General features: G+C 35.6%; 1 pseudogene across 1 annotated transcript; it reads left to right on the top strand.

The window, feature by feature from the left end:
• Positions 1-3827: 3827 nt before the first annotated feature.
• Positions 3828-7929, top strand: LOC306669266 (integrin-binding sialoprotein-like; annotated as a pseudogene). The gene is made up of 4 exons (XR_013766750.1): positions 3828-3851; positions 5123-5188; positions 6673-6837; positions 7386-7929. The product of XR_013766750.1 is annotated as an integrin-binding sialoprotein-like (transcript).
• The last annotated feature ends 565 nt before the right edge of the window (positions 7930-8494 follow it).

Genomic DNA, 8494 nt, shown 5'->3' with positions numbered 1-8494 from the left:
TAGAGAAGTGGCAGTGGGTAATGTAGGGTTAAGAGAGTTGGAAGGAGCGAAGACTAGCTATAGGAATTCACTCAACACACTATTGCTACAGCCTATAACAAGCATAATATCATCCCCTCACTCAGGCTTTAGAATCAGCTTTGGTCTATGCAGAAGCTCAAGATGACAAGTTTCAATGACACTATGATGTTCTCACAGAAGCCTGTCTTTCAAGAACAACTTCCTGTGAACAATAAACTCTGCTAGCAAGATACTAATTCTTCGAGTCATAGATGTTAATATATAGTATTAGATGGGTCAAAGGAAATAAAAAAGAGGAAATAGATAGATTTGGTTGGAAGACATGAAAAGGGAATTGGGAGCAGAAATAGAAGGCCTGGAAGTAAAGGATTAGAAAAATCTTAATGAGGAAATCAGAAAAGAAAGAACAAAAGTCCAATATAACCTCAAGTCAGCCCAGATGAATAAAAGTAATGAGTGGACTCAAAGTTTCTGCAGGTAATTTTTTTCTTTTGTACTGGGAATCAAACTCAGGATCTCACACATGCTAGGCAAGCACCCTAACACTGAGCTACATCCCCAGCCCTCTGCACGGAAATCTTGAAGAGCACATATAATTTAGATTTTGAACACTAAGGACAAAAAGAGCTGCAAGTCATAGTGTAGGATATATATCCCATTTAGCAGTCTAGCTGTTACTATATTTGAATTATAAGTAGATATAAGTAGGTTAATGGATTATAAGTAGGTTAATGGATTGGTAGCAGAATTAAAAAAATTTAATTTAAACAATTCTTACTTAAAGTGATAAGCTGGATAGCTTCTGGAAAGCATACCAGGTATGTTGCTTGAAGAAAGCAAGCTGTTGCTAGGCGCGGTGGTGCATGCCTATAATCCCAGTGACTTGAGAAGCTGAGGCAGGAGGATTCGAAGTTCAAAACCAGCCTCAGCAACTTAGAGGCCCTGAGCAAATTAGTGAGACCCTGTCTCAAAATAAAAAAAATGAAAAAAATATATTAAAAGGGTGGGGCTGGGACTAAGTGCCCCTGAGTTTCAATTCCCAATACCAATTAAAGAAAGCAAACTGTATTTTAGCACAGAGGTGATTCTGATGGAGATGGTCTGATGCTGATCTTCAAAACGCTGCTTTGGTGAGTGGTTGGAATAACATTTGGGGTTAAGGTCATGAATGGGGTCCAGGATTTTTATTTGTAACAAGTTCCTCAGGTGATTTTTAAAAAATTTATTTATTTATTTATATTTTTTACAGAGTGCATTTCGATTCATTGTAAACAAATGGGGCATATCATTTCCTCAGCTGATTTTAATAAAAGCCCAAATTTGAAATCACTAGGATGTGGTATCTTTCTCAGTCACCTTCAAAACACTGCTCTGGGTTTCCAGGAGATCCATGGCCAGTTCTAGCTATGACTGGCACTGTAGAAATATTTTGGTCCACGATGAAGAGATAGCTTATCTTTGTGCATATCTTATATCAACAAATAATGAAAATACAAATAAAAGGGAATTTATAAGATACCATGCAAAAATGAAAATTAAATAGGGTCTTGTGAAACAGAAATTGTTCAGTGTATATATGTGACTCCTGCAATTCATTACTCTGTGGAAAATAATCTGGTGGTTACAGAGCTGTGGTATGCCACATAGGTCACATACAAATCGGCCACTGGAACAGGATATGACCATATCTGTTCGAATTCACATCCCTGTAAAAGACAGAACAGAAAGTGCACAAGGACACAGAGAAGGAACTGAAAGGGCAAAAGTTAATAGTGCAAAGGAGAGGGAGTCAGAATGTGCTGATTTGAGATGGGGCCCAGTTCAGATTAGTACAATAAAAACAAATATGGTGGCACATTGATTTCAGGTGTTTTGTCTAACTCGCTGACAAAAATGGACAATTTTATCAATCCATTAAGCCAGTGGTAAGTTCTCGGATTGTCATATTACAGTTGATTCAACACTGTAATAAAACTTTATATCTCATAAATGAGTTCTCTAATTGGTAGGGGAAAACTTGACTTGATGAACAGAAAAGACCTTAAAAAAAACTCCTTGATAATCACTGGTAATTGCTGCAGATTTTCTGAATCATTAACCTGTGTAGGTGACCAGAGTCATATGCCATACTTTGGAGCATAATTACTATGGAGGTGTTTGCCCAAGAACTGCAGAGGAAAGAGAAAAATTCATGACGTGCACTAAAAAGCTTGTGAGAAAAACAAAATGCCCCTAAAATTTGTAAACAAAAAGGAAAAATAAGTAAAACTAAAAACAAGTGTTTCCATTTTTGTTGGGTTACCTGTGAAAAGGCCTTTGAAAACTGGTGGGTGTGGCGTTGATTTTAAATATGCAACAAACCACAATTGCACTATTTTTATTACTGCACACAGTTTGGGTTCAGAGCAACAATTTTGTGCCATGTAACCCAGGACTCCTGGGACACTAAAAGCAGTTAGAATGCTAAAACGATGGGTCAGCACAGTGGCTTGGCATTGCATCTCACCATATGTTGGGCTAACCCATCTCCAACTCATACAATGATAGGAAATGATAATCTTAAAGTATTTCTAGCACCATCATAATTATGTGGAATCTGTGTGGCCACAGAAATATGAACATGAATGATACAAGAGTTGGGTTTTCAGAATTGTATTCCATTCTTTGGTTCACCTCAGGCCCAGAAACAAACAGTGCCTATTTGGAAGTTTATTCTCTTTCTGAAAACTAAATAAAATCAATAAATTTAAGTTTCTGATTAGTTCCTCAACTTTTCTGAAATATCTGATAGTTAAATATATGCATTCCCAAGTGGATATTTTATAGATATAGATGTGTGGTCCAATTAAAAGGTCCATAGTGAAATGATACTGGAGAAAATTACAGTTTTCTTTCTTGACAGACCCCAAATCCATAGATCTTAACAGGTAAATTTTTCAAAAATTATGTATGCAGATAGGTCTGGTTCCTCTACTGTAACAAAATTGTTAACTTAGAATGTACTGTATTGACTTTGGAATTCTGTTTTATTCAAATAAATATGTGTTGATATGCAGTCATGTCTAAAATACTGATTTACATGAAATAGATCATTTAGATTGCAAAACCATCAGCAGTGTATTATACCTTACCTACCTGCTAGGCTATATTCACATAAGTATAAATAAGCTTCCTATCCTAAGCTGCTTTAATTGAAAAACAACATTTTTTTATGATTCAAATGGTATTTGATTAATGTGTGAACTTTTAGATGACAAGAAATTCAATTCTTTTTATCAGATTCAGCTAAGATGAAAGTATTGTGGATTTTATGAATTCTTTCATTAAAGACATCTTTCATATACCTATATAACCTTCACATATCCATATAAATACATGAAAGATTTCTGAAAGAATTTGTAGGATCTAGTAACAAATTAGTAATAAGGAATAAATGAGAGAAAGGAAAAAACAATGTCAAAACATCAAGGCACTCCATTTGGTTTTTAAAATTTTCTCCCTGCAGACACAAATTGAAGAGTGAAGTGGTTGAGGTAGGGAGAAAGCTAGAGGCAAGGAAGCCTGTAAAATGGCTGAAACACCCCCACTGAGAAAAATAGCTCTTATTGTGTAAATATACTGTCCTCTACATTTAATTTAGCTAAATAGAAATAGTTTAAATATAATAATAAACTGTATTCACTGCCTGGGAAGGGAAAGGAACAACCTTTAAGGTCATGGCAGTGAAAGGGTAGGCCTAATTATTCTCTTGTTCACCTGGAGTTATTCTTGGCTCAGAGGGACAAGCATTCCCTTTCTTTGGATGGATGAATGACCATCTGAAGGAAAAGGTGAGCAGGAACAGCTCTAAGTGGGACAAGGACATGAGTGTTTTCTGTCATCTGATTTCTAACCAGAGGCTAGAGATCCTTCTGTAGTCACACTCTAAATGCAGGGCATTTAACTGAGTCATCAGAATCAAAACTAAAATTTTCAGAGCAGAAAATGACAGAATCTGAAACCAGATATTCTTATGATACCTGGTGCCATTAGAGGTGGCTATAGAAAAGGAGAAAAATTCAGTTGGGGTTATCTTTGGTAGAAAGGTGAAAAATCTTCTCCACTGTTTTGAAGGTTCTGATAAAAATATTTAGATTTAGATTTCCTCTCAAAAGATAGTCAAGTTTGGTCTTGGGATGTGTCTTAGTGTTAGAGCAATTGGATAAGGTCCCTGCGTCAGTCCCTAGCACACATATACACACTGAAGTGAAGTTCATTAACTTGTAGTTTTATATACAAAATTCTTGGTTTAATTAACTTCATTTAATGCTAAGCTCATCAGAGGGATGATACTCTGTAAGTCTCATGAGTAAATGAGTAAATTTTTCTCTTATCCTTTACCGCCCATATATAACTTTATTTAAAAAAATTAAAAATTAGCTTTAATTAGATTGAAAGATACTAAATAAGTAGATTTAATTTTTAAAATCAAATTATAATTTAAATTCACCAAGAGAGCTCATCATCTAAGAGAATTATTTAATAACAACTTCCATTTTATAAAAGCTTAATTATTTCATTTATGTTTTGCAACAAACAAACAAATAACAAAAAAACCCCAATACGATCTTAGTTCAAGATCTTCCTTGAACTGATTGGAGGAAGTTTAAGATTTGGGGGGCTTTTGACTCCTTCTTTATAAAATTTTTAAAAATTAGGCCCAATAATTGCTTCATTGTTTCAGAATTAAGCAATTCGGTGATTTGTAATTACAGTTTTATATACAATATATTTTGACATATTGTCAATGTTTGGGGTTGAAATGGGGTATTCCACATCTTTTTTTTATTCCACATATTGATCATTATAAATACCTCTTTGTTTTTAGCCTTTTATAATACATCTTTTAGTCTTATTTCATTTATAGCCCAATGTCCATTCTTGCAATCACATGAGACCTGTTCTAAGCAATTGTATCAATCAGGCTGGTAATACTAAGGGGTTTAAGTAACTATTTATGTGTGTTTTATTTTATTTCAATCAGCAGAAAATTTTAATTGCTGTGAATACATATGTATACATATATATCTGTAATATATGTATATATATCTATAAATTTTAGGGCAGTAGTGACTCTTCTGAAGAAAATGGAGATGGCGATAGTTCCGAAGAGGAGGAAGAAGAGGAGGTAAGAAACTTTTCAAAGTTTTCACAAAATATCAGGCAACACAAAAAACAAATAAGAAACTAGTCTACTGTAATCTGGACTCAGCAAATAGGCATTGCTACTTTACCTATGGCCCACATCTTCTAATTTGGACATGTGGAATGTATTTGATTAGCACCAACTAAAATAACCTGTTTAAACACTATTGCAGTTTGGGGTTAAAGCTACCTGTAAGTGGTACAAATACACACACATGCACACAAAATGTTTCCATTTTAAGTGGAAAGTATAAAGTCTGTTAAAAAGAAACAAATTAGTATTTACATTCAGGTGGATAAAGTATGATGGTTCAAGACAAGTAAATAATTTTAAACTCAGGTCAATGCTTGTTTTAAGGAATAAACTTTAGAAATTCAGTTTCCTAGGCGTGTGATATGTCAAAGACAATTCCTTTAGAGTGGTGTTGTGACTCATTTGCCTGTCATAATCTACAGAATAGGATTGCTCCTTTTAATGGAATTTCATGTTTTTCTCCTAGTGACAAAATTCATGTTCTTATGGAAACAAAAATGCTTAAGATGAACAAATATCTTCCTGTATAGTTCTGTGAATTAGTATAGCCCATGGCTAAAATTCATCTACATGCCTTGGAAATTGTGGCATCATATTTATAACTGACACTAAGGAAACATAGAAATTAGGATGCACTTTCCTGGATAGTCAATTATAGTTGTCCAGGAGTTTGGGTACCTTCTAAATTCAGGGATTCTTAGGTGGCTTTTATGAATAGACAATGACTGTCAAAAATGGATCATGTGTAAGTGCCAGCTATCTTGAAGACAAAATGGTGTGGGAACTTGAAAAGGGACAAATCATTAGTTTGGTTTTAGTTTTTTAAGGAACATTCCCTGTACCATAATTACACTAATAGCTTGAAGGGAGACTTTACAGGAATGCCAAGACAGTACCAGGAAAATACCACCTACTTACTCCCACAAAATTTTGCCTGGAGTTCCATGAGCAATCTTAGTAAGAACCGAGCTAATGTTATCCATTTAACTTTAGCTACTTGCTGTACAGTGATTGTAAAATTGCCTTTATAACTAGACTTCCCAGTTAGATTGCACACATGTTAGCAGTGATTCTTCATTTGTTGTGCTGGTGGTTGAGGACAGAGAAACATTAGGTGTCCTTTGTGGATCTCAAGTTCTTAATTTAAAAATTTTTGTAGCAAAAGTTATCGTGTATCACATACCTGAGACACAAATATTTTAATTGATAAACTATAAAGCAGAAATATCTAAAACACATCATAATGTTGTGAATAGGATGAAATAATTTCTAGTTCTGTTCTTGGAAATGGGAAGTTCAAATGGCATATGGAGAAGCAGAGTGGTGAGCTAACAGGGACAGGAAGTGTTTCCAAATAGAGGTTCACAGTTCCAACAAACCTTGAGTTATCTTCTAGCTACCATAATTTTAATAACTATGGATATTTTCACTAGGAGACCTCCAATGAAGAAGAAAATAATGAAGATTCTAATGGAAATGAGGATGAAGAATCTGAGGCTGAGAACACCACACTTTCTACTGCAACACCTGGCTATGGAGAAGAGGTTACACCTGGAATAGTGAATGTGGGCTTAGCTGCCATCCAGCTTCCCAAGAAGGTAACAAGTCTTCCAAATTGTTAAGTCTGCTTTCATGTTTTTGCTGCAGTTAGCCAATACTACACACACAATATTTATACTATCTTTGTTCGCTCATTGAGGAAGAGAGGACAAATAAAATTTTCTTGTTTACAAATAAGGAAAGACCTTCCCCCAAGCAAATTCTCTGCCTGTGTTATTACATCATCCTTTTGCATTATAAAGACAGACTAAGGATAAGCAAAAAATGGATAAAAGTCCTGAGAGGTGCATTGCATTTCAGAGGAGGGGATTCCAAGGCAGAGAAAGTGAGTCACGAAACTATAGGAAGAATCTCCTGTAGGAAGAGAAGGCCTATTAGGAACATTTTTCTCTATCAAACCATCACAAAGTTATTTATTCTGAATTTTTAAAACCCCCTCTAATTCTTTTTCAAGTTAAGTTGGCCTCAATTCAAAATGTCATCTATAACAAGGCAGTTAGAACAAAATACTGTGTTGGATGAAGCCATGGCCTTACCTTTAAAATGTTTACACCTAGATTTAGATTTTTCAAACCTTTCCTTTTAGGCTGGGGATATAGGAAACAAAGCTACAAAGAAGGAGGAAAGTGATGAAGAAGAAGAGGAAGAGGAAGAAAATGAAAATGAAGAAAACGAAGCAGAAGTGGATGAAAATGAGCAGGGCATAAATGGGACCAGCACCAACAGCACAGAGGTAGAAAATGGCAACGGCAGCAATGGGGGAGACAACGGGGAAGAAGGTGGAGAAGAAAGTGTTACTGGAGCCAATGTCAGAGGAACCACAGTAACCAGACGGCGGAACAATGGTGGCTCCAAGACAACACCTCTAAATGGTAGGTTTGATCCTTCAACCCCACCACTGGAGGTCTACGGGACCACGTCCCCACCATTTGGAAGAACCACCACTGTTGAATACGAGGGGGAGTATGAGCAAACAGGCACCAATGAATATGACAATGGATATGAAGTGTACGACAATGAGAATGGCGAGCCTCGCGGGGACAACTACAGAGCCTATGAGGATGAGTACAGCTACTACAAGGGTCAGGGCTATGGTGGCTACGAATCAGAATTACTATTACCATCAGTGAGGGCCCAGCCTTGCATGAATTCTTCCATTCTAGTGTTGCATCTGGCTGCCATTTTTCAAAATTCAACTCAGGACGGTGCTATATGACAAATTTGCCTCTTACAATGTGGAATGGTATATAATTCCAAAGTGATCTTCTGTAATTGCTTCTGTGAGGAATGGGTTTCTTGTTGCTTTTCTTTGATGTTACTGAAAGGTGGTTGTAAACCAAAGCCATTTATCAAGCAGTACAGCAATCCATGACATGAATTAGATGGAATGTTTGAGGATGTAGCCCTATAAATAATGTTTGTAACCTGTTTGCACTATTGCTAACTGCCTAAACATATTTTGTACGAGAAGGGCTTCTAAGAAGAGATTCGAGGTTAATGACACTGTATTCAACAAATGTGTTGTTCTTAATCACACTACCTAACCCTGTATGTTAACTTCAAATATCATTCTCATGTATTTTTATGTGATCTATGTGTATATTCTACAAGTTTTATCACAAATAAAAATGCATTCGTTCAATGTGTTTTAATTAAGAAGAAAAATGAGGGATTCAGAATTCATAAAGGTTAAAC

This window comes from Sciurus vulgaris, assembly GCF_902686455.1.
Source record: "Sciurus vulgaris genome assembly, chromosome: 9".
In the NCBI taxonomy this organism is placed as follows: domain Eukaryota; kingdom Metazoa; phylum Chordata; class Mammalia; order Rodentia; family Sciuridae; genus Sciurus; species Sciurus vulgaris.
This window is presented reverse-complemented; position numbering and strand designations above follow the sequence as displayed.